Source organism: Gekko japonicus, unplaced genomic scaffold, assembly GCF_001447785.1.
Source record: "Gekko japonicus isolate JY-2015 unplaced genomic scaffold, Gekko_japonicus_V1.1 scaffold1911, whole genome shotgun sequence".
In the NCBI taxonomy this organism is placed as follows: Eukaryota; Metazoa; Chordata; class Lepidosauria; order Squamata; family Gekkonidae; genus Gekko; species Gekko japonicus.
The window spans coordinates 259,096-286,544 of record NW_015170945.1 but is presented as its reverse complement, the minus strand read 5'-3'; the positions used below and the strand labels follow the sequence as shown (position 1 = coordinate 286,544).

General features: G+C 42.8%; 1 protein-coding gene across 1 annotated transcript in view; it reads left to right on the top strand.

Annotated features, from left to right (window-relative positions):
* The window catches only part of PAFAH1B1 (platelet activating factor acetylhydrolase 1b regulatory subunit 1), a 112,789-nt gene that overhangs the window by 796 nt on the left and 84,544 nt on the right, over nt 1-27,449 (top strand). The gene's annotated exons all lie outside the window — the stretch shown is intronic.

Here is a 27,449-nt window from a genome sequence, read left to right as displayed (position 1 = left end):
CGGGGGGGGGAGGAGGAGGAGGAGGAGACGCTCCCCCCCACCCCCCACGCGAGCGGCTCCCCGCGCTTCCCCGGTGGACGCCCATCGGCCGCTCGCTCGCCTCCCTCTGTGTAACGGGGGGGAGAGAGGGATGATGACTGCTCCCCCCTCCTCACCCCCCCCCCCAAAGAGCTCAGCCTTTCTCACCTTTTCGCGGAATGTGACCGGGTACCCTCTCTTTCAACACCTGTTCCTTTGAAGTTTGAGGGGGGAGGAGGGGAGTATAAATTGCATTTTTTCCTCCTGGAGTAGAACTGCTCCTTCCTATTCATCTTCCTTTTAATACCGTAGATTGCTTTGTCACAGGTGAGTGTGAGTGCTGCTGTTACTTCACTGGCTTAGGGGCACCCAAAGCACCCTGCTAAATAACAGGTTCTAAATGACTGGGTGCTGAGGGAGAAAAGTGGACCCTACCCTTCTTTGGCGCTAGGTACCACCCGCTCACTGAACCATGACCATCTCTCATCCATCTGGTCATCCTCCATTGGTTCAACCCCATTTCTGCCATGGTGTCTCTGCCCCATAACCATGTCTTGTGGCATGTTCTGTGCACACCCCTCCAGCTTCCTTTACCTTCTCTGAGCCTGGTTTGCTAGAGGGGTGGTTCTGTTTCTCCTGCCCTCTGCGTCCCCTGCTCTCAACGTATCCTAGTCCTCATCTTTTGTACCTGCTACCCTCCTTCCCCTGCTGCCTTGCCTCTCTGTAACCCAGAGCGTGCGCTCTCCCCGTCTGCTTTGTCACCAAATACTTCATCAGGCTGGTTTGCCCAAGGCCCTTAATTCTTCAGGCCCATTTTCTCTCCCACCTTTCCAACCTTGCAGAAGCTTCCAGCATTCTGGTTGTTCAGCAGCTGCTCCCAGAGATTCTCACAGTCACAGCTGAATCTTTGACTCCCAGGTCACTCCCTTATCCTAGCTTGTTTATATGCCTTCTTTCCTATCCCCTTATCCTTGAACCCCATCCCTCTGCTTGTTTGTTTTCTCTCTCTGTCCCTGCACCATACAGCCCGGTCTCCCTGCATCATTTGCTCCCAGCCATTCCATAATCTGTTCTCACCTTCCTGCTTTCCACCTCCACATAACCTATTAGTGTTTCTTCCCAGTATTCCTGTAAGCTTTCTCTCCCAGTCCTACAATACACATCTTGTTTTTTCAGCATCTCTTCCACTTATTTATTTCTGCTTCTCTTACTTGACCATCTGCATTTGCTAATGTGTTCTTTCCTGGTGACTTAGCAAGAAATAAGGGTGTAGGAGGTTGTAGTAATAGCAGCTTTCATAAAGGCCCAGAGATAGAAGGATAGTGGGATGGCGAGAGCTTGTATCCTGGGCCAGTCTTTTCCCATGCTTCCATCTTGTTTGTATTCTACTTTTCCTGCCAGTGAAGATGAAAGGAGAATTTGTTGACAAATAAATAAGGCTGAGATTTGAGGTGTTGGATCTTTAAAAGACGGGACCTGTAGTGTTCAAAATAAAGAGATATCTAGCAGTTGTAATCGGATCCTCTGTTAAGAGGCCTGTTTCCCACCCATCTCCCTGCAGTGACTGAGTAAGAGAAAAATCATTGATAGGAGGTGGCTCAGACCTTCAAAACCAGCCGCAGCAAAAATGGGAGGAGATAGTGATGGAAAATGAACGGGAGGGAGCTCAGACTCCACACATTGGGGATTTTGAACCTCATTGATGTTAGTTTGGAGAGGAAATTGTGCTTCTGAAAAATGTTTTGGGTGGATTGGGGAGCAGATTTGATTTTAGAAATGCAGGTATGGGGTTCCTTCCCATCATTGTGCTCGCTCAGAATGCAGGTTTTTTATTGTAACCAATTCTGTGGAGTCTTTCTTTGTACCATCTTGACCTCTATTAAGAAGTTGGGGGTGGCTGACTTGCTTTTGAGAGAGGTTTTTGGGAGTAGTTGTGGGGGAGAGATGCTGCATTCAGTCAGCCTTTGATAACAGCAATGTTCCACCCCCTTTTCTTGGTAGCATCGGTTAAAAAAACCCTCTGTCCTGACAGTGCTGCAGTAGGGCTTGGTGGCTGCAGTTCAGATAATTTTGCCATGGATTTCTTAGCCCGTGAGGGTTTGGCTGCTTGAGCTACACTAGCAGCTTGTGCTGTCTCCCTCCACCCCCCAAAATAATAATAATGCTGAGGTTTAATGACATTAACCTGTTTGCTTATTCAGTTTTCCTGAGATTCTTTCTTGCTCCCATATAGGCATCATTTGTAGACTGTGTTGTGGGGGGAGGGGAAGGAATGATTTGCATGTTCAGAGAGTTATAATTTATTAATGGTTTTTGTGCGATTCAGCTGTGTGTGTGCGTGGGTCAAGGGTGGGGAAAGGCTTTTTAAAAATCCAGAATTTTCCTGTGATAATGGAAGTAGTTCTAGTGCCCCTGAAATATATCAAGATGTTGAACAAAGAAAACAGTTAACACAAAAGCTTTTGCTATAGATACCTGATTTTGTCAGAATGGTTTTGTGTTTTCTCGTTTGGCTTGATCATATTTATGGAAAATGTGTGCAGCCATTGAGCATGGGAGAAACTGGGTGGAGTAAGGCAGAAGCTGTGAAACGGCTGGATTACCCTTTTCATAGCATTTCTCCCCTTCTGCCTGTGTTTTTTCTAGGGTGGAGGGCACAGTAATCGCAGTAACAATGATGTCTGTTCTTTAGGGAGGAGTCTAATGGTGCAGAAATCAAGCAAATTAGTATTGTTTGTTTTTCTCCCTGTAGGGTGGATCTGATTTGTGTAGCACTAAAGTGACCAGTCACTGTTACAAAGCAACAGTTTTTTGTCTGATTATCTTTCTCAGACTGCCATAAATTTTCACTTGTTGACCTTATTTTCTGTAAATCAGTGAGTTTACGGGATGTCTTACATGGGCAATACATGTTACAGGATTTCTGTCTTTATTTGTTCAGACAAGTTGTGGGTAGGTCAGTCTGTAGAGGTGTGTTGCTACCCCAACACTCTGTGCTCCCCCCCCCCAGTAAAATCAAATTAAGGAGGATTGTTCAGCTTTGAATGGATGCATTTAGTCATATGCAAAGATGCTTTCAATAGTGTTTACTGGAGATCTTCCACAAATTTTTGAAAGGCAGCAAACGTGTAGGACAAAGGATGTAGGAAGAACTTGGATGAAATTGTGAACATGATTTCCCCCTTTCTTACACATCTAACAAGGAATGACTCTGTTCGTATTGAAGTTCAAGCTGTTGTGGCAAGTCCATTTTCTCAGGTGAAAATACATAGATTTATATATCAGACACTCATTTGTATTTTGCTGTGTATATTTAAATTGGTCAGTATGCAAATTGTAGGATCTTTGGTGCAAAAATTGCTACTCCAATAATCAACTTGATGTCTCATAGCTGGAATTCTGAAACAAACACAAACATTGACCTTCAGGTTTGGTTTGAGTTTTCATTCAAATGAACTCCCATGCCTCTTTTTAAAACGAGAACTTTCAGATCAATCGTAATCTTGAGATGGGATACAATCTCCATATTTGACTTGTTGCATTCCATGTGTTGTACCTGGTATTCTATGAGTAGCTGTCCCTCACACTCCATAATTTCGGCCTTCTGTACCCCACATTATTTTTTCAATATCAATGCTTATCAGATACATTATTGCCCCCCTTCCCCCAAGTTATGGCTTTCATTTACTGTATGCCCATTTGTTGTTGTTCTTGGTTGTGGTCTTGTTGAAGGGCATCCTTATTCGTGCATATATTAGTGTGTTGAGAATATAATGAATGTTGCTTTTTACTGTAAGTGTAGGATCTAATTTGAATGGTCTTAAATTCCACTACTCAATACAGAGGTACGTTATTCTCTGTGTAGGCTGACCTCCTCCCCTGTTTCCATGAGTTAGTTTTGTCTCATGTCTGACCTGAAAATTGCGGTTCTAAATGTAAGAATGTTTTCAGAATCACACAAGGCAGATCAGATTAATAAATATTCTTTAAACAACCTGTGGTATTCTCATGGGGTGGTGGTGGACTGTGTCTACTCTTTACTCATTCTTATATTGTGTAAATACAACAAAGGTTGTGGTAGTTCCAGTCTAATTAGCATAGATTCAGGTGGGTGGCTGTGTTGGTCTAAAACAGCAGAACAGAACAAAGTTTGAGTCCAGAGGAATCTTTAAGACCAGCAAAGTTTTATTCAAGGTACAAGCTTTCATGTGCTGGCACACATATGTATCTGAAGAAGTGTGCCTGCACACTTGTATGTATAGGGCACAAGATTCTAGTCCTGAATCTACTTTGTACTTCTTGTGCCCTTGTAAAAGAGTAGGTTTATTATGCTATTAACTACATGCTCTATGAATATGACATAGTGTTTTTTTACAACTAACATTCCCTTATGAATTGTATCTAAAACTAGTTCTATAATAAAATTGTGTGTTCTCTGCTCCTTATCCTCTTAATAGTGATATGAAGTGGGTCATGAGATCTGAGTTCATCCAGTGATCTGGTAGTGTATTGGCGAGTAGACGGGTTTGCTACTGTTTCTGCTACATTATTAAGTTTCCCTCACTGACATTTGGATTCTTTCTCTCTTTCCACTCCTCCTTTATATGCTAGTATCTAGCCTAACTCTTGTCTCCTTCACCATGTATTTGGTGCAGTTGGCTTCTTTGCTGCCCAAAACTGTTTGTCAGTAGAATATGTAGATACCCACGTCTGGGATTTGTGGCATAACTTGCATATAAGATACCCTTTTTACAGTTTAAGCTTGGGGAAAACTTTTTTTTTAATATGGCTCAATGGTAATGATTTCTGTGCATTACTTTTGGGCTGTAAAGCTTCCTGCTAGATATGTGTTCTCTCCATGCAGTGTGATTCTGAACATGGTTGGCAGTAGGTAATCTTCTGCTTCTCTCAGCTCTAAAAGTGGTCACATGACCATAATTCTGTTGTCAAAAGGTTCTTTTAAAGCTCTCAATCTTCCAGGCAGGCTTAAATAGTTGTCATTAAGTTGTACATGAGACTTAAATACATCAAGGAATAATTGATTATGATAATTAGCCTTTCTTAAAAACCTGATTTTCGAGCACACTGATCATATTTTTCATGTGATGCTAAATTCAGGGGTAGGTCTAATGTGAAACAATTAAGATTTTTCTTAAAATCTGCAAGGCTCAGAGTGAGCCATGCTAGGAAGTCAAAGATGCCAGTTAACATGGAAGCATGAGATGCTGCCTGTACGCCAGGCATAATTGGATTCCTGTCTCGTTCAACTGTAAACCGAGGTTGATGAAACTTAGTTACTTCTGAGATTCACAGACATCAAAATGCTGCATTCATTAAAGATTTTGTGAAATGGGTATGAGACAACATTCTCATCCAAAGATCTCATTTAAACCACAATCTGAGTTCTAGTTTGGAAGTTTATGAGTCAAGTTGCTGTAATTTGGGCTGTATTAGCATTTGCTACTTAAGGCAGAGTTCTAGATGAGATGTGATAGGCCCTATTTCATCTAAGCTACTCAACTTGCTGCTTGAGTGTATGTAAGAGAAAATTAAAGGCTTGTTAGGAGTTTGAAACTACTGTTAAGGTTGCTTATTGATGACATAGCTTTCCAGACAGGTGCACAACCAGGAAATGCACGTTAAACTGTTGCTTCTGTTATGCTGGAATGATGACTGTATTTTGTCATTAAAAACTTTGGTTTAAATAATGGTTTGCAAGTGTTTATTTAAATCAAAAAGAAAAGGTGCATAATCCAAATGTTTCATCATGCAACCATATGCTTCTTGCTGTACTGAATTATATCTCCTTAGGGATGAGACATATTTGTCTTTGTACCTTTGCAAAGGTTCTTAACAAGATAACTTGGAAATTAAAGCAGCAACTTTGCACACACTACTTGGAAGAAAACAGCCTATTAAACAAAGTGGGATAAGCTGAATAAACTGTATCTAGAGCGGGACTATAAAAATGTAGAACTTTCTAGAAGCAAGGGCTGGCAATTACTGTTTAAAACAGTGGTTCCAATTAGATAGAAAGTGAATGGCCATGGTCTTTGGTTGGCAGAATCATAAATATTCATCATTAGGGAACTCAGTATTTTGTAGTGTTCAGGTAGAGTATCCTGGATTATTGGTATCCTGGATGATCAGGGTCAGAGACAGGATAGCATTTCTTGAACTCAGATGCATGTGATCTGTTGGTCTCTGGGCTCAATAGAAACACATTGTAGTAACTGTGGCCCCGGTCACACGGGAGGATTTGCCCCGCGAAACGGACGGGTTGAGGGCGGATTAAACTGGCGCGATCAGATGCCAACATCTGGCAAGCATCGCGCCCCCAACCCATCCCTTCCATCCAAAAACGCGGATTTAAAAGATACCAGCAAAACACTACTACCTACTTGGAAATGTGCAGCATAGGTGGCCGTGTGATCGCCGATGCGCTCGTATCTTGTGGTATGAGAGGCCCTGCCACACTGCGGATGCGCACAACTGCGCAGCTGCCTCACCTCGCCCTTCGTCCCATTGCTTCCCCCTCAGCATGTGATCGTGGCGGGGAGCAAATACGGCTCAGCGGATCTGTCTGATCCCGATGCCGTGCTTCAATTTGCTGCACCTCTAAAATGCCGCACTTCTGCCGTGGCTTTTCCCGCTAGTGTGACCGGGGCCTGTGTCATTTTTATTTGTATTTTAAATTCAAATTTCCTTCCAACAAAATTAATTTAAAAGATTTTAGTCTCTTGTTTCCTATTGAGTTGCTTCACAGATCATCTTGACAATTTATTTTCAGTTACTGAGTTTTGAGTGTTGCAACAGTAATTTGTATTTGAAGTGCCAGTTTTGTTCCAGTTACACTATTTAATCATTACATCAGCTAATATGTTCCTCAAGCATTGTTGGAGGTAGTGTTAAATCTAGTGTTAACAGTGTATCTGATAAATGTAAGATTTACTATCCAAAAGTTTAAGACATTTTCAGTTTTTAGCCCATCTTTCTCCAAGGCAACCCTGATAGATGTTGGGCTCAGTGATGTCCAGTAGTTCTGTATGTAAATGATCCCAGTGACTTAATGGATTAATGGAAGTTACTAGATTCTAAAAGTCTATATGTTCTCAGATTAACTAACCGTGATGTATTCTTAGGATAGATCTTTTGGAACAGTAACATTCACTTGTGAATCAGGTTTCTGTGACTATAGTGTTGGGTTTGAGTAGGAGAAACTTGGTTTCCACTTCCCATTCAGCTTTGCAGAACTTAGACAGAACAGAGGTTTAATTAATGTTAAACTAAGACATTATTCCAAACAGTGATTAAAGAAGCTTGACCTTGGTTTTGTGGGTTGTCTAAAGGAACAAATCATGTTCTTTGATCAGCTGGGAAACCAGAACTGGAAATCATGATCTCAAATTGCTTTGCAGCCCAGTGTCTGTTCTGTGATTTAGAATAATATCTGAAGACAAGACATAGTGAAAAGAGTTGCTCTTCCTCTAGAAGCTATTTTACCATGGAGATTGAATGAATTTACAAAACAAAAGCCAGCAAGGAGCTCTAAACAAGAGTGCTCTCTTGTTTATTTGGTTAGTGCAGACCATGGTATGCCATGATATTGGAACAGAACCATACTCCGTTGGCCTGATTTACCTTGCAGGCTAAACACCACTGTCTCCCCCTCACTGGCAGTCTTTAAGCAGCGTCTGGACAAACACTTGTCAGGGATACTCTAGGATGATCCTGCATTGAGCAGGGGGTTGGACTAGATGGCCTGTATGGCCCCTTCCAGCTCTGTGATTCTATGAATGATGATACTAATAATTGATGGTATGAAATGCGGAAGTAAATCTGTGTTCAAATCTGTGAGTCGCATTGGAGAAAATGAGGTTGAATTGTGTCATGGAGGAAGGTGTATATGCATACTGTTCTAGGCTTCATAAGATCATAATCTGAAGACACCAGAGGAGCATCCAATCCGGTTAACTCCAGACAATCTAGCCCAAACTCCAGACAATCTAGCCCAAAGCAGGACCACCCATCAAATCTTTTCAACCCACCCAGATCACACCATATTGTCCAAATGGGAGTACTGCCAATATCTGATGCATTATAGGAATTGTTTGGGGTGCATTTGATAAGGTGTCAGTTTCTTCTTGTCTGAAAGACAAGTGCATTGCTGCAGTGTGGTACTTGTACTATTTGTAGTATGCTGTGATCTGAATGATACAGGTGTAAGTGGCTTTGGGTCAAATACAGTTAGAATCATAAAGTTGGAAGGGACCTCTAGGGTCATCTAGTCCAATCCCCTGCACAATGCAGGGAATTCACAACTACCCCCCCCCACACCCCTCCAGTGACCCCTGCTCCATGCCCAGAAGTTGTCCAAAACCCCTCCAGAATTCCTGGCCAAACTGGCCTGAAGAAAATTGCTTCCTGACCTCAAAGTGGCAATTGGCATTTCCCTGGATGTGTAAGAAAGGGACACGGGAACTAAGCACTGAGGCAACCCTCCCTGCCTTCCCACTTATGATCTGCCTAAGTTCACAGAATCAGCATTGCTGTCAGATGGCCATCCAGCCTCTGTTTGAAAACTTCCGAAGAAGGAGAGCCCAGCACCTCCCGAGAGGAAGCCTGTTCCACTGAGGAACCGCTGTGTCAGGAAGCTCTTCCTCATGTTTAGCCGAAAATTCTTTTGATTTAATTTCAACCCATTGGTTCTTGTCTGACCTGGGGCATCAGAAAACAACTCTGCACCATCCTCTGTATGACAACCCTTCAAGTACTTGAAGATGGTTATCACATCACCTCTTAGTCGTCTCCTCTCCAGGCTAAACGTACCCAGCTCCTTCAACCTTTCTGCATAGGACTTGGTCTCCAGACCACTCACCATCTTTGCTGCTCTCCTCTGGACACACGTTCCAGCTTGTCTGTATCCTTCTGAAATTGTGGAGCCCAGAACTGAACACAATACTCTAGGTGAGGTCTAACCAGAGCAGATTAAAGCAATACATCACTTCACGTGATCTGGATACTACTGTTGGTACAGCCCAAAATGGTATTTGCCTTTTTAGCTATGGCATCACATTGCTGACTCATGTTCAGTATATGGTCTACTAATACCCCCAGATCCTTTTCACACATACTACTGCCAAGAGAAGTCTCCCTCATCCTATAGTTATACATTTGATTTTTCCTACCTAAATGCAGAATTTTACATTTATCCCTGTTGAAGTTCATTTTATTTGTTTTATACCAGTTTTCCAGCCTGTCAAGATCATCTTGAATACTGACTCTTATTTTCTACCGTATTTGCTACCCCTCCCAATTTAGTGTCATCTGCAAATTCGATAAGCATTCCCTCTATTCGTTCATTCAAATAATTGATAAAGATGTTGAACAAAACAGGTCCCAGGACAGATCCCTGAGGCACTCCACTTGTCACTCCTCTCCAAGAGGGTGAGGGACCATTCACAAGAACTCTTTGATTGTAGTCTGTCAACGAACGAGTTACAGATCCCCCTAACAGTCATAGGAACCAAACCAAAATTTACCAATTTGTCAACAAGAATATAATGTGGAACCTTAGCAAAAGCCTTACTGAAATCAAGATAACGATGTCTACAGCATTCCCCTGATCCAGCAAGTTAGTAACTTTCAAAACAAAACAAAAAAAGAGAGGTAAGATTAGTCTGACATGCCTTGTTCTTGGGAAACCCGTGCTGGCTCTTAGTGATCATAGCCATCCTTTCTAAATGCTCAAGGACTGACTGGTTTGTTCTAAAACTTTTCCAGGTATAGACATGAAGCTGACAGGTCAGTAGTTACCCAGATCCTCCTTTTTCCCCTTCTTGAAGATGGGGACAACATTTGCCCAACTCCAGTCTTCTGGCACCTCCCCTGTTCTCCAAGAATTCTCAGAAATAATTGACAGAGGCTCAGAAATTACATCCACAAGTTATTTTAGTACCCTTGGATGCAGTTCATCTGGCCCCGAGGACTTTGTTTCATTTGAAGAAATTAGGTGTTTGTGTACTACCCCTATGCTGATCCTAAGCTGTAACTCCCTTCCCTCATCATGTGTTCTGTTTTGCCATGTTAAGCACCATTTCCTTCGCAAGAGAAGACTAAGGAAAGTAGAAATTGAGCAGTTCCGCCCTCTCTTCATCGCCTGTTACAATTTCACTTTCCTGTCCTTGGAATGGGCCTACCATGTCCTTGCTCTTTTTCTTACTTTGAACCAAAGAACCTTTTTTTGTGTTTGTTTTAGCATCTCTTTCTAGCCTAACTCATACTGAGCTTTAGCTTTCCTAACTCTCTCTACAAGCACTGGTTATTTGTTCGTATTTATCCTTGGTTATAAGGCCCTCCTTCTGTTTCCTAAACAAGTCTTCTTGATTTCTCAAGTCTTTAGAAAGCTGTTTATGGAGCCATCTTGGCCTCTTTAGGCTCCTCCCATTTTCCCTTCTCATAGGAATCTTTTGTGATTGTGCCTTCAATATTTCATTTTTAAGAAACTCCCACCCCTCTTAAACTCCCTTCTCCTTAAGTATTTCTGACCATGGGAATCTCCACAGCATAACTTTAAGTTTGTCAAAATTTGCTTTCCTGAAGTACGTACAGCTTTTCTCTTCTCCAAGACTGTAAATTCCAAAATTACATGGTTACTATTATCTAGGGTGCCCACTACTTTCACCTCATTGACCAGTTCAAGTTGGGGGACCAGGCCCTGAGGGGCCCCACCGTAGGTATGGGTGCGGCAGTGTTCCCTCTAAGGTGAGTTAGTGTGAGCTAGCTCACAGTTTTTTAGCCTCCAGCTCACACATTTTTGTCTCCGCTCAGGAAGGAGGGCTCCAGAGCCAACTAAGTTATGCAGCAGCCAAATCGCTTGCTCACAACTTTAGTGCCAGTAGCTCACAAAGTAGAATTTTTGCTCACAAGACTCCACATCTTAGAGGGAACATTGGGGTGCGGTCCTCTGCCTGGCTTGGTGGTCTATAGCAGACCCCCACCATAATATCAGTGTTATTTCTTTTATTTTTACCGAGAGACTCTCAACTGCACAGATTCATGTATTTCCTCACAAGTATATACCTCCTTTACATATAATGCTACTCCTCCACCCATCCTTATTTGTCTATCCCTTTTAAACAAGCTTTATCCCACAATCCTAATATTTCAATTGTGTCATCCCACTTTGTTTCAGTAAGTAGAGAGCCAATTTGGTGTAATGCTTAGAAGCGCGGATTCTAATCTGGGAGACCCACTCCTCCACATGCAGCTACTGGTGTTACCTTGGGTCAATCACATGTTCTCTCAGAGCTTTTCTCTCAAGAGCAGTTCACAAACAGCTCTCCCAACCCCACCTACCTTACAGGGTGTCTGTTGTGGGGAGGGGAAGGGAAAGGAGATTTTAAGCTGCTCTGAGACTCCTTCAGGTTGTGACGGGTGGGGTATAAATCCAGTTTCTTCTCTCTCTTCTTCTCTAATGCCTATTAGGTCATAGTCCCCTTCCTGTAGCCAGTTTGGTGTAGTGGTTAAGTGCGCGGACTCTAATCTGGGAGAACCGGGTTTGATTCCCCACTCCTCCACTTGCACCTGGCCGAATGACCTTGGGCAAGCCATAGTTTTGGCACAGCTGTTATTGAAAAAGAGCAGTTTCTGTCAGAGCTCTCTCAGCCCCACCTACCTCACAGGGTGTCTGTTGTGGGGAGGGGAAGGGAAAGGAGTTTGTAAGCCGCTCTGAGACTCCGAGTGAAGGGTGGGGTATAAATCCAATCTCTTCTTCTCTTCTTCTTCTTCTTCTGTATTAGGACTTCAAGTTTGTCCTGCTTGTTTCCCATACTCTGAGCATTACTGTAGAGACATCACAATCCATGGTTTATGTGCCCCGAGGTTTTGTTTCTGTATTTACTTGCAAGTTAATGTTTCCTAGCATATGTGCCACTCCCTGCAAATCTTTAATGTTCTTATCTACAGTTATTGGCATCATGCTAGGCTTGGAATTTTTGTCTTGCTCCCCCATAGGATTTAGTTTAAAGCCCTCCTTATTAGGTTTGCAAGGCTCTTACCAAATATTTTTTTTCTACCCTCGTGAGGTGCAAACCATCTCCCAATAGAAGAACTTCATCTTGAAAGCATAAGCCATGGTCCAAAAACCCAAACCTTTCCTGATAACACCATCTATGTAGCCAGTCATTTATTTGCAATATTCGTCTTTGCCTTCCTGAGCCACGGCTTTCGACAGAAAGAACTGACGAAAATACAACCTGTGTTCCCAGGTCCTTCACCTTTTTACCCAGAATCAAGTAGTCTCTTTTAATACTTTGTGGACTGTGCCGGGCAGTATCATTTGCTCCCACATGGATGAGCAAGAAGGGATAATTGTGGGCTTGATGAGTCTTCCTATCCTTTTTGTCACATCCTAGATTCGTGCACCTGGTAGACAGCATACCTCTGGAGACAACCTAGCCTCTGCCCCTCTCTGTAGGGAATCCCCAATTACTTGAACTGCAGCTGGTCACAGAAGAAGGTGTGTATGCATACTGTTCTTAGGCTGCGGTCACACGGAGCATTAGTCACGCTACAGAGACGGAAGATAGGCGGATTTTCCGGGCGCGATCACACTGCAACATCTGGGAAGCATAGAGCTCCCGTGGCGAACCCGAGGCTTCCCGCCGAAGATGCGGAGTTAAAAACTAGTACCTCCGAGGTACTAGTTTCCGGAAACTGTGGGGCAAGGGCTGGCGTCTGATCGCGTTTCCGGTGGTGGCATCCAGTGCCCGCTCATGTCCCTTCGCAAACAGGGTCCCCCCCAAGTCTCCACAAGATGCGCACAAGCACCCAACGGCGCATGCGCACAAAGAGGAAAGTGAAAATGCCGTTTTGGCTTTTTTTTTAAAAAAAAATGACCCTTTTTGTCACGGCAGTGGCGCCTAGCCATTGCTGGTGTGATCGCGCTGTGCCGCTTCTTTGCCGTGCTGCAGGATCGTTGTGTGATCGCCACCCTCGTTTACCCACCCACGCGGAGGGACGGACCTGTGGTGTGCTGCCGGTGCGTCTGATAGCGTAATCACGGATCAAACTGCGCCGGGGCAATTAGCCACGCCTCCCCCTGTGATATCTGGCCTGTGTGACCGGAGCCAAAGGAATGCATTTTGGGAGGGATTTTTTTGGGGGCAAATAAACTGCATAATTTGTTATTGAGCAAAATGAAAAAAGCTCAGTCTTTATGGGGGGCATTTCCCCCCCAATTCTTTTCTATGCCTCATCTCTACCTAGGACTTAGGGATGTAAAATTATTAAAAAATAAGGCTCTGTTTACTATTTATACATTACTGTAAATGCGTAAATATTTTCAAAGGCTGGAAAACTGGCAGTGGGTTGCCTGTGCATTTCAGGATTGTGCTGTAGCACCTGTGTTTTCTGATACTGGACTTGCTGTTAATCCAGGTACAGGACTGTCTTTTGAGCACATTAAGATATTAATTTTTCTTAATAAAATCAGTATCAGAGGTGATGCAGTATGCAAAGATATGTATGCAGGCTAGATTGTGAGCTTGAAGTGCTTAAGCGATAATTTTGGTAGTTTAAACAGTTGCTTTATTTAATAAGATTTGCATCAGAAGACTGTCTTTAAAGTGCTTTGGAATATTTTTCTTATAAAATGGTGTGCTGCTGTTAGATTTACCTGGTTTAACAGGTCACTCAATTTTAATCCAAGTCTATATCTTGTCTACTCCCTTAATTAAACTAACTTGGTGAATGTGGCCTGTCTTGGATTGGACAGAAATACTACAAATCTATGATTATCTTTTTTTACAAGAGTCCTGGAGACCTAAAAACAAAAAGCTTAATGTTGGGAATGCTAACCAGCAGAATAGTTCTAACCATTCTTTCCAAGATGTTAATATACTATCTTAATTAACAAGCTATATTTATAATCATTTATCTGCCTCTAGAAGCTGCTTCACCATGGTGATGGAATGAATGTACAAATCTGAGAGAACAAAACCCAAAAATAATGCTCTATAACAAATGAACTTAACAGTTCTCAGTGCATTACCAGGTCATCTTCTCACCTGGGAACTTTCTCTTTGCTAAGCAAAGAACCAATTGCAATTTCCATTACAGTTCACATGGAAAACAGACCATTACTGTGAGTTACACTTTGCTGTATTATTTATATACCTATACTGTACCTTGTACTTACTACTATCTAGAACCACCATTCTTGAATTATTGTAGTTGTAATTGCTGTAGCTGTCTAGAAGAAAATTGAAAACAGCTTCCAGGTGGACAAACTTTTGCTGAACAAGTGTAGTTTCATTGGTGATAGGACTACTCCTTTTCCTTATTCTCTACACGTCACTTATTCTAGTGTTGACTTTAAATAATGATTCTGAAAACAGGCAGGTTCAGGTGCTGTTAGGGTGGTGGTTGCAAGCCTACTGCTTTGGTTTGATAGTAGCAAAAAGTGTGATAATTGGTCGTCTCCAGAATCCTTTTAGCCACTAGCCACTAGCCAAACATAAACACACCAGAGAACTGCAAGCAGCATCTCTAGTTCATGTTCAGTAATCAGAGAGAGAGGCAAGCAAAAGATGACATGGGCTGCGGTCACACGGAGCAGTAGCCACGCTACTGTGACGGAAAATAGATGGATTTTCCGGGTGCGATCTCATCGCCACATCTGGGAAGCGTAGAGCTCCCGTGGCGAACCCGAGGCTTCCCGCCGAAGATGCGCGGTTAAAAACTAGTACCTTGGAGGTACCAGTTTCCGGAAACTGCGGGGCAAGGGCGGGCATCTGATCGAGTTTCCGGTGGTATCCGGTGCCCGCCCATGCCCCATTGCGAAAAGGTTGGGTTTTTTTTGAAGTCTCCAGGGATGCGCACAAGCACCCAACGGGGCATGCGCATACTTCCGGCTCAATTAAAAAAACTCCACAACCCCGTCGTGCCGCGCGGCTTCTTTGGCACGTCGTGTGATCGGCACCTCCCCCCTAACCATGGGACCTCTACAGGACCGCGAGGGGATGCCTGATTGCGCAGTCGCGTATAATTTCGCTGCGGGGCAAACAGCCACGCCTCCCCCCCGCGATATCCGGCCCGTGTGACCGGGCCCATGGTACATTTTTTTTTTCCTGCAGAACCAACACTCCTCAAATTTATTTGGAACCTCTAATTACTTCCAAGTCTATACTGATTTTGTCAGAAGTTCTTAACACCTTGTTTTGGGGCTCTTAAAGTTTCTTGTAATCCAGGAAATGGCCTTTTTGGGGTAAGCTGTCCCTTAAAGCAGATGACTTCCACAGATGACTTACTGCTCAAATTCTAATGACTAGCCAACAAGAAAAAATTAGCTAGCTGTGGAAAAAAAAGTTCAGTGGCTGCTACATTTTTACTGATATTCCTGTTGTAAGACTTGTACTCTATTGCTGTCAAATCACATTTTGTCACACTTGGAACCAGGAATGGTTCTAGGCATCCTCAGGGAACTAGCAGTTAAAAGGACTCTGAATTGATCTGGTATTTGACTGCCTGTCCTTTTGAAAAGGAGAAGTTGGCTTCTCGGCCTTTTGGCTAAGATCAAGTGTAGCGTAGTTGGGTATTGTCAACTTTGAAGCCGCATTCTCCATATTCTTAACTGTTATGTAGGCACATGAGGAAACCCACAGTATTTCTTGGTGTATAGCAAGGCACACTGGGGAAAAATTGAGTAAAATTGCAGTGGTGCACAAGCAAATTTCACTGAGCACTGTAAATGGCTTCCTCCTTTAATCTAATGAACATCAGTCTGCCTTGGTAATAATTTGCACTGGAATTCTTAGACGAGTATTGAACTCACCGGTGATTATTGCTGTAGAAATTGTGCTCATTCAAATCTGACTGTCTCTGAACAGGCATGTAATGTGGAAAAGGGGGCTGTTTGTTTTGCACGTGTGCGCGCACACACACGCGCAAATACAGCTGGCTTTCTTTTTCTAAATTCCTAGGATCAGCAGATTGGCACGTGATCTGCATAACAGATTAACAAATAACAATTAACAAACAAATCAACACCCTAGAATAGGTTTACATATAGCCTACTGAATTTTAAGTAGAACAACCCATTCCTGAAGCCTGTATTGAAAACTGCAGATGTAAATTCAACAGTGGCTCTCTGCCATAAAGATGGAAGCAGGTTATGTCTTCCACTGGGGTCTAAACCCATGGAATGGTGAATGACTTAATTTCCAGATTTGGAGAGAGAGAGAGAACACAGTTCCTTGTACCGATGATCACCAAGGCTAATAGCTGTTCTTTTTCAGGAGTTTGATGGAAACATAATTACATAATAAAAATTAGCTCCAGCAGCTCCACCCTGAAGAAAGACAGTGGCTGTACTTGAGAAAATTTAAGATTGTCTATATATGTACTCTTATTTGTTCAGCTTACTTCTTAATAGTTTGTGTTTTGTCTATTGTCCTTTATGTTTATTATGCTTTCTGCACTATGGGTTTTTGCTTCAGTGTGGTCCATGAAATGGCTTCCAAGCAGAAGAAAAGTAGCTTGGGGAACATGACATTTAACTCTGCCATATATATAAGACATTATATGAAAAATAATTTGTCTTGTAGCAGATCAGTGCCTAGTGGGTCAAAATACACAGTAGTAGCATGGCTTGTTGTAGTTTAATTTCTTCCTTGCTCAGTGTTCTTGTCATGTTACAATGGGGATACCATGTCTATTTTTAGCAGTATGTCTCTGTTTCATGCCGGTCCCATGGTTGCTTTTTGATGGCATTGATAAAAATAAGTATACTTCAGAGTGTTCTGTACTGATCACTTTTCTTTCATCCAGGCCTAATCACACAACGTTGACTCTGGTAAAAAAATCTAGCAGGTCATCATATTTTAACTGGATACTTAAAGCTTTTTCCTTTGTGGGTGAATAATTGGTCTAGGTAGCTCTAGAAAGTGACATCCAATTTTTCCTGTGCTTTGTTTCTAGTTCTGGGAAAATTTAAGGCTGTTGTTAGCACTAATCCCTGGGCATTCAGATCTCAGTTTTAATATTTAGCACTAAGGAGTTTGAGAAGTAATTAAGCTAAGTAAATTGATCTGGGGATGGGAAAGGATTTACATCATTTGTGCATATATGATTTAGGATCATACATGAGTCACAGAACAGTGTCTGAGAAAAGTAAACCAAGGGGAAGAATTTACATTATTTGTGCATACATGATTTAGGGTCAGACATGTGTCACAGAACCGTGTTTGAAAAAAAATAAGCCAAGAAGGGAATGAAATGAAACTTTTAACATCGTTTTTTTAGCAACATGTTTTACAGCCTGAAGTAATTCTTGGTACAAATTAGTAGGAGCCACAATGGGTGCGGTCAGACTGCGTGTCGGAGTGGTTTAAACTGCTCCGGTTCCAATAGGATTGTATTTGATCCAGGACAAGCGCGATCACATTACCCTCTCTCGCCGCAGATCACATCGCTCCTGGGTGTCCACATGGCAGTGCGCGTTGGCGGTTTTAATATTTTATCAAAGGAGCTGCTCCTCCCGCTGCTGCTCCTGCCCCCACCACCAGTCCAACATCTCCGTCTGATACCCTGATTGATTGTTTCCCCCCCCCCCCCCCCGCGGGGACTTGGGAGGCTGAAGGAAGATGAAGGGGAAGGAGGAGGAGGAGGAGGCGGCGGCAAGAAGTAAAAGGAAGATCAAGAAGGGGAGGGAAAGGAGGGGAGCAAAGAGGAGCCTCCGCGGCTGCATTGGAGTCTAGGTTACAGGAGGCTGTCCCCGCCGTGCAGCAGCAGCTGGCTACGAGAACACGGGAGGAGCTGCAGGCAGCCTGACCACTTCCCGGGGAAGGCGCCCCACCACCACTGCTCTTCTGGCTGAGGGAGTGGAGCCATCCGGGGCTGGCGCTGGAGCCGGCTTTCCCCCCTCCTGCTGCAGTTGTAGTCAGGGGGGCCTGGGGGCGGGCTAAACGTGCTTTCTCAGGGTTGGCCATAGAGCTACCTTCCCGCCAGCCTAAAACTAAGCACTTTTTTTTTTTTTTTTTACTAATGCCGGGGCGAAGCTTTACCCAAGCGCATATCGCTGAGGCAAAAAAAAATGGCGGGTGAAAAGCAGAAGCTTTGGGCTTCCCAGCGGAAGTGGCTCTACACCGGCGGAGAGCGATCAGACAGGGAAAAAGCAGCTAGAACCGGAGCACTCAGGATAACACCACTTCGGTACCTAGTGGCAAACTACACCGGTTTAAGGGATGTTTGCAACGATTGGCAACGCTTAGGGACGGAAGGCAGATGTTGTGCATGTGATCGCGCGTAAGTACTCCGTTTCTAACCGGCTTCTATACCGGCTTAAATGCCCTGTCTGAATGCACCCAATGTGACAAAGGGATGGGATCCTCAAAGTTCTTTGATTTGTAGGAAGGTTAGAAGCTGCAGGAAGGTTGACTGATTCCACTTCCCTCAACTTGCTCAGTCAGAACAATAGTGGAATTATTTAACTGCTGTGAAGTTGGTTTGACCTTGAACTGCTTTATTGCCAGTGGTCTGTTTATGCCAGTAATTGAGAAAAGTATATAGGTGCTTGAATTTATAAGTGGACAGACTCATTTAAAGACTTTACTTTTTCATGTAGGTTAAATTAATAGTACATTCCTGCTGTTACGTTCAGTGCAGTTGGAAGACCTAGCAGTGACTGATGCTCTTCAGGACGTAGCAGATTTTGATAGTAATAACGATTTTCTGGCGTATTAGAAGCAAAGTGCCAGTGTTTTGGAGCTCTACTTGGAGGTCTTCTGAAAAACTGCTTAGAGAGAAATGGTGTCATCCTGTGCATGAGCTTGACTCCAAAGAAAATGGTTTGGCCTTCATATCTGTCCACAGGAATTAATTTAAATGAATTGACTCCACTTGGCATACAGTAAAAAGACATAGTGTTACAGCATTGCTATGTGCATATGCTCACACAAATGATTAAAGCAGTAATTAATTGTTTAGGAGATTCTGGTGGCATATGAGGGTGTTCAAGTATGGGAGTACTTTCCTGACCACTGCAGTGATACTAATCCATCATAAGAGGCTTTTTGGGTCAGACTAGTGGTCCCACAGGGGTCATCCAGATGGTGCTAGAGTGCTATTGCCACCCAGAAACTGGTGTTCAGTTTCCTCTGGCTGTGGAGGTTCCATTTAGCTATTGTGGGTATTAGATAAACTCATAGAAGAGAAGTTGAATTCTCTTAAAGCCAGCTAAGCTATTTAGCATCGGCACATCTTGGGTTAGATCCAGTCAGCTTTTCCACTCATGAAAAGGGAAGAGGAGGTCCCTTTTTCCCACCAAAAAGGTTGTGCTGGGAATCATAGGACCTGCAGTAGTTACCCGTGTGGAACGGGTCTGTAATAAGGAGTGGAAACTGAATGAGTTTGAATGAAAATGTTAGCAGAATCCAATCCCTTGAAATCTTATGCATTGTTTCTTCTCTTTTTTTGTCTGTTTTGGTTCTTCTTCCTATAACTTCCACTGGGTGATTCAAAGTAAGCATTTATGTAGTGTTTCATGTCCAAAACATTTCACAGGTGTTATCTTGTTACCTTAACAAGCCTGTAAGGAGAGGTCAGTATCTTAGCTGAAGCTAGGGGTGGCTTGCCAAAGACCACCTATTTAATTTGTCAGAGGTAAAAGGTCAGAGGGATGCTATATCATGCTTGGAATTCACTCCAGTTACTAATGTTTTAATGACCAAGCATCATAATGGAACTTGCAAATGGTGTAGTGCAGGCTTATTAGGATAGCTCACAAGTGGAATTGGGATGAATGTATCAGCTTACTTGCACAAATACATGGGAGATATAGTCTGGCTCTGGAAAAAGCCATTTCAGTATGCTTGTTAATTGTAGGTTCTAATAATAATAATAATAATAATAATAATAATAATACTTTCAATTTATTAATCGCTTTCCCCAGTGGGCTCAAAGTGATGTACAGTTACACATTTTAGACAGGGGACTAACAATGTTCATAGGGTATAGGGAAGACAACATATATTCATTTAATAGCACACACTGTCACTGCACGGTGTAAACGTCTTCAGGCTTGGCTCAGTCATTTTCCGAACGGCTGCTTGTCGACCAGGCTTCAGGACCCATATGTCAAACCGCCACACTGCCACCGCCTGGCTGGAAACATCCACTGCAGGGATTTTTCTAGCCGAGAAGTTCTTCTGCCTTTTTCCGAACCTCGACCAGGACGTCCCGACTGTCAGCTAACACAAGGGAGATTGGTGTGCCCATCCTCTCTAAGGAGTGGTTCCCATTTTATCTACTCGCCGAAGCTTTCGAATCACTCGGGGGACTATGAGCTGGGGACAACAGGCTGGCTGCTCACACCAGTGCGGGGCTCGAACGAGCACAGTTCGGATGTTAAGACAGTGGGATATACCCACTGTGCCACTGCTCCCCTTATAATGTGAAATAAAAACTACAAATAGTTCTGGGGTGTCTTCAATGAGTTTATTGTGCTATGAACTAGAGTCTGTTTAATCAGATGTTTTATCCTTAGTCTGTAGAAGTTATATAGCAGGTATAGAAGTTGGAGGCTTACAGAGCATATAGAGAAAGGTCCCCTTGACTCAAATCCCCTCTTTAGGAAAGCTAGTAGGATTAGAGATGTGAAGGCCTGGAAAAAACCCGGAAAAAGTCAGAAAAAAAATGGTTTTTTCCCGAAACTGAACTCTCCAATGCAAGAACAAGATGCATTTCTTCCTTTAGGAGGTGCTATTGTCAGAAGAAAATAAAAAGGTTTCAGTTTTGTTTTTGCATGTGGGTGGGTATTCTGTTTGTAATAATTGTTTGGATACACTATATTTTTAATATGCTAGTTGTGATAATTTCATGCCAAGTAAAAATGTCCATAGTCATATTTTATGTTCCTAAAGTAACAGAATGACTTTCAATCTAGAAAAGACAAAAGAAATGCTAATGTAGCATTTTTTCCAATTTTTCCGAAAATTTCCGTTTCCCCCCGAAAAAAACCGGGGAAAAAACGGGGTTTTTTTCCGAGCTTCAAAATTTCCGGACATTTTACATCTCTAAGTAGGATCCAGTTCACTATAACCAATCTAAAAATCTAGCACAAAAAACATATGTTAAAAATCACATTAAAAATTAACAGCCCGGTGGGGAGGGTGGGATAAAAATGGAATAAATATAAGAAGAGCCCTACTGGATCAGACCAGTAGTCCATGTAGTCCTGCATTCTGTCGGCCAACAACAGGACATAGAGGCTGAGACCCTCCTGGCTCTGGGCTTTAGAGGTTTAATGCTTCTGAGGTTCACCTCCATCACCATAGCTAATAGCCACTGATGGATCTATCCTCCATGAATCTATCTTTTGTTGTTCAGTCGCACAGTCGAGTCCGACTCTTCACGGAATGGCCTCGTGGTTTTCCCAATTTTCTTCAGTTTAAGTCTGAATTTTGCAATGAGTAGCTCATGATCTGAACCACAGTCAGCTCCAGGTCTTGTTTTTACTGACTGGATAGAGCTTCTCCATCTTTGACTGCAAATTATATAGTCAATCTGATTTCGGTGTTGCCCATCTGGTGATGTCCATGTGTAGAGTCGTCTCTTAGGTTGTTGGAAAAGGGTGTTCGCTATGACCAGTGTGTTCTCTTGACAAAACTCTGTTAACCTTTGCCCTGCTTCATTTTGCTTTCCAAGGCCAAACTTGTCTGTTATTCCGGTTACCTTTTGACTTCCTACTTTAGCATTCCAGTCCCCTATGATGATGAGGACATCATTTTTTGGTGTTAGTTCTAGGAGGTGTTGTAGGTCTTCATAGAACCGGTCCACTTCAGCCTCTTCTGCATCAGTGGTTGGGGCATAGACTTGGATTACTGTGATGTTGAATGGTTTGCCTTGGAATCGGACCGAAATCATTCTGTCATTTTTGAGATTGTATCCCAGTACTGACTTTTGTACTCTTTTGTGGACTATAAAGGCCACACCATTTTTTCTACGAGATTCCTGGCCACAGTAGTAGATATAATGGTCTTCTGAGTTAAATTCGCCCATTCCTGTCCACTTTAGTTCACTGATTCCTGTGATATCAATGTTCAGTCTTGCCATCTCATTTTTGACCACGTCAAGCTTACCTTGATTCATAGATCTTACATTCCAGGTTCCTATGCAGTATTGTTCTTTGCAGCATCAGACTTTCCTTTCACCATCAGACACATCCACAACTGATGCTTCACTCTTTCTGGGGTTACTTGTACTTGCCCTCTGCTCTTCCCCAGTAGCATATTGGACACCTTCCGACCTGAGGGGCTCATCTTCCGGCGTCATATCTTTTAACTTTTTGATACTGTCCATGGGGTTTTCTTGGCAAAGATACTGGAGTGGGTTGCCATTTCCTTCTCCATTGGATCACACTTGAATCTATCTAATCCCCTTTTAAAGCTGTTTATTCCTGTGGCCATTACTACATTCTCTGGCAGTAAATTCCACATTTTAATCACTGTCTGTGTAAAGAAGTATTTCCTTTTTTCCGTCCTGAATCTACTGTCCTCAGCTTTATTGGATGCCCTCAAGTTCTGGTATTTTGGGAGAGGGATAAAAAATTTTCTTTGTTAACTCTCTCCACCTCCATGCATAATTCTATAAACCTCTATCATATCTTCCTTCAGTCATCTCTTTTCTAAACTGAAACATCCCAGACTCTTCAGCCTTTCCTCATAGGAAAAGTACTCCAATCCCCTAATCATCTTGGTCACCCTTCTCTGTACTTTTTCCAGCTCTGTGATATCTTTTTGAGATACGGTAACCAGAACTGTTTGCAGTATTCTAAATGAGGTTGCACCATCGATCTATACCGGCACATTATAATATTGGCTGCTTTATTTTCAATCCCTTTCCTAGTACTCCCTAACATGGGGTTTTCAACAATAAACAGTACAGCACACAGCAAAAAATAGCAAGGGACAACAAGAATCAACTGTGAACTGAATTACCCGCAAAAGTAAATCCAAAAGGAGACTTCAACAAAGTGAAATGCACATGTAATCAGAAATGAATCTACACATATAATCCACCATTGGAAAATACAGAAGTTCACAGGATCCATAGAAGGAAAAAAACAAAGTCCAGAGTAGATATCCAACATTTTTCCTGGGTAGTATGCAGTGTTTCAGACTTCTGGTCCTTCCTCAGGAACAAAGAACTATAGAAGTATAAAATACAATCATGCTTTTTAAACAATATTACTTATTAACCATATTTCACAAAATTGATCCCAACAATACAAAAGAATCATATTAAATACATATTATTATCACTGTTGCACAGAGTCTCATTGAATCTTACCAACATTAGTAAGTCTCATTCCAATTTCTTTACAGAATTGCTAACATGGAGTTTGCCTTTTTCACGACTGCAGTACTCTGGGTCGACACTTTCAATAGGCTATCCACTGCGAGCCCAAGATCTTTTTCTCTCTCAGTTTCAGGAAGTTCAAACCCCATTAGCCTATATGTGAAGTTAGGATGTGCATCACCTTACGCTTATCAACACTGAACTTCATTTGCCACATTGTCGCCCACTCACCCGGTTTGTGGAGGTGCTCTTGGAGCTCTTCATAGTCAGTCTTTGTTTTTATCCTGAATCATTTGTGTCATCTGCAAACTTGTCCACAACACTATTCACGCCTGGTTCCAGATCCTTTATGAATAAATTAAATAGTAAAAAGGTAAAGGTAAAGGTTCCCTTGCTCGAAAGCCAGTCGAGTCCGACTCTAGGGTTGCGGTGCTCATCTCCGTTTCAAAGCCGAAGAGCCAGCGCTGTCCGAAGACGTTTCCGTGGTCATGTGGCCGGCATGACTAAACACCAAGGCGCACGGAACGCTGTCACCTTCCCACCGAAGCGGTACCTATTTATCTACTTGCAATTTCTTGCTTTCGAACTGCTAGGTTGGCAGGAGCTGGAACTAGAGACGGGAGCTCACTCCGTCATGCGGCACCTGGGTCTTGAACCGCTGAACTACTGACCTTCCACAGCCTGCAGTTTAGCGTCTTAACCACTTGAGCCACCGCAGCTCCACCAAAATTAAATAGTACTGGCCCCAATACTGATCCTTGTGGGGACCCCCATTGTGAGAACTGTCCATTAATTCCTACTCTTTGCTTCCTGTTATTTAGCCAGTTTTTAATCTGTAAGAGAACCCATCCTCTTATCCCATGAGTGCTAAGTTTACGCAGGAGTCTTTGGTGAGTTACCTTGTCAAAAGCCTTTTGAAAATCCCAAGTATATAATGTCTACCGGGGTCTCCATTGTCTACGCGCTTGTTCACTTTCTCGGAGAACTCTAAAAGGTTGGCGAGGCAGGACTTCCCTTTTCAGAAGCCATGCTGATTTTCGGCTACTTTTTCTTATTCGGAAATTCTATTCCTCCACCAGCTGTCAGGTTAGACACAGGAACTTAGGTCTGTTAACATCTAAGATCCCCATAAATTGTGGAGTAAAGCGAGGTTGCATCTTGGTTCCCTATTTATTCAATCTATTTTTGAATGACCTAGATTCTACCTTATGGTCGGTTGATGGCCACGTTCCTAAACTGGGCCCTTAAGCAGTTTACTATTGTATGCGGATGATGCTGTTGTATTATCCCACACTCCAAAAAGGTCTCAAGTGCATCCCACTTTTAACATCCTACTGTAGACCAACCTATTTGTTAACTTTGAAAAATCAAAATTTTCAAGGTCCTGGAGGTGCCAACCAATAGAGGAAGTCAAATATTTTAAATACTTGGGAATCCTCTTCCAGTATAACAACTGGACGGCCCAGCAGACACAAGCATTAAATTTGGCCAAAAGCAGTCTGTCTGCAATCGCTAGGTTTTTTAATGTGACGAATAACCAGTTTGTTCCTGCAGTTGTGAGAGTTTTCAGTGCCAAAGCTGAAATTTAGTTAAGTTTATTTTGGTACATAACCAGCACAAATCAGTTAGAAACATAGTTGGATACCATATGTTAGGTACACAGCCTTTAGAATGCCAAAGTTGTATCCCAGTTACTTTATGGTATCCCTTTGTGGATCAGCTTGTTTATTTCACATGTTGAGCATATTGTGGTGTGTCCCAAATTGTGTAAGTTATGCAGCCATGTATGTGCCTGGAGACAGGGCAGGGTCTTCTTATGACTAGAGCTTGGCTTTCGACATGGAAACTTTGGCTATGCCTTATCTCCCTGATGCTGTTGGATTCATTTTCATCTAACTGGCCTCATTCAGTCTCAAGGAAAATACAGTAAATTGGTAATCTCTGTACTCCCTTTTTATGTTAGATGAACTTCAAGTATTTAGATCCCTGAAACAGAGATTCCTTGACACTGAGAAACAAACTCTCTGGTCTCTTGCAGGTAAAATTTGTTCCCTTCCACAGTTTACTATGATATCGAGACAGGGGCTTCCAGCAGCCTATTTTACACAGCTTTCAGCCCCTCAATGATGTCGTGCCTTTATGCTTGCATGATTCAGTGTCTTCCCGTCAGAGATTCTTCATGGGAGATTTGTGAACCTGCCTTCCCGTGAAAGAATTTGCCCATGCAGTAGAAGGGAACCAGAATCGATTGCTGATATTTTGGTTTGATGTGAATTTTATGTCAAAATATGGGATGTCTTAATTAGCCCTATTCTGCATAACACAATGGGCCAAACTTCAACAAAATCAGAACAAGAGGGATGAGATTCGTATTGTTTCACTTGATAAGTAATTTTGTCCATTATATTCATTTCCCATAACTTTTGATGCCACAAAGCAAGTGTAGAAGAAGAAGAAGAGATTGGATTTATACCCCATGGCCCTTCACTACCCAAAGGGGTCTCAGAGCGGCTTACAAACTCCTTCCCCTTCCCCTCCCCACAACAGACACCCTGTGAGGTAGGCGGGGCTCAGCGAGCTCTTGACAGAAACTGTTCTTTTTCAAGAACAGCTCTTATCAGAGCTACGGCTTGCCCAAGGCCATCCAGCCAGGTGCAAGTGGAGGAGTGGGGAATCAAACCCGGTTCTCCCAGATTAGAGTCCGTACACTTAACTACTACACCAAACTGGCTCTGTGTAGGTGCATCTGAACATATCCAAGTTGTGGCTATTGATGGTTTCGCTGTTACTAAAAGGATACCAATCAGTTTTTTCCAAATTTGAGGAACTGAATGATCCAACCAATGATTTAAAAACAATATCTCGGGTATCAAAAGCACAACAATACCCAGTAATTAAATGTACTTTGTCCAATGCCAATCACCAGAATTTTTTGATTCTCACACATTGCCACCAGCAATGCACATGTGTCCCTCTCTCTCCACACTTTTTCCAACATCACGGTCAGTATGGCCCAGAGATGTATGATAGCTTCTTTAAATGTTTGGACCCTTACACATATTATCCAAGAAGAAAAGATATTCAATCTCCAGATTTCTGACCAGTTTTGATCTGACAGCATCAAGTTACAATCTTGCTGTCACCTTTTTTTGTATTTATAAGTGTGCATGTATGTGTGTGCATGTGAGTGTGTGCGCACCTGGAAGTCATGGCAACCTCTGGTGACTGACCCCTACTGGGGGCCTGGAGGATATTCAGAGAGGTGGCTGAATAAAGCCTGCCCCCACCTCCTGCCTCTGGTATTCTAAGGTCTCCCATCCAAGTACTTGCCAGCAGTGTTCCCTCTAAGCTGAGTTAGTGTGAGCTAGCTCACAGTTTTTTAGCCTCCGGATCACACATTTTTGCCTTTGCTCAGGGAAGATGGCTCCAGAGCAAACTACTTCATGTAGCACCCAAATCGCTCGCTCACAACTTTAATGCCAGCAGCTCACAAAGTAGAATTTTTGCTCACAAGATTCCGCAGCTTAGAGGGAACATTGCTTGCCAGAGTTGACCCTGCTTAGCTTCTGAGATCTGATGAGATTGGGCTGGCCTGGGCTATCCAGATCAGGGCACTGCCATAATTTTTGATAGGACAGTGGGATTCTATTCCCCTTATTTATTAAAAGTAAAGTAGGTGTAGCTTGTGCTGGGATAACTGGAGTGATGCTTTGTACTTGGCTTGTCCTGTGTTGCTAGTCTGTTGTAGAGGTTGCTGTCAAAACTAGAGGCTTAAGGTCATGCCAGTGTAGCTGGCAGTGTTTATAGCAATGGTATTCCTTGGATGCCTTGTTGGTAAATCATTACTATTCTAGTGGGAGATGCTTACTGTGATAACAGACAGCTAGATGGTAACACTTTACCATAGCTGTACCGCCATTGTTATGTTAATTGTTTTAATAACTATGCTGTGTATTTTATACTGATATTTATATAGTTGCTTTATTTATAACCTCTGTTGTAAGGCGCCCTGAGCCTGCTATGGTGGGGAGGGTGGGGAAAAATCAAACATAAATAAATTTAAGATGTTGTTA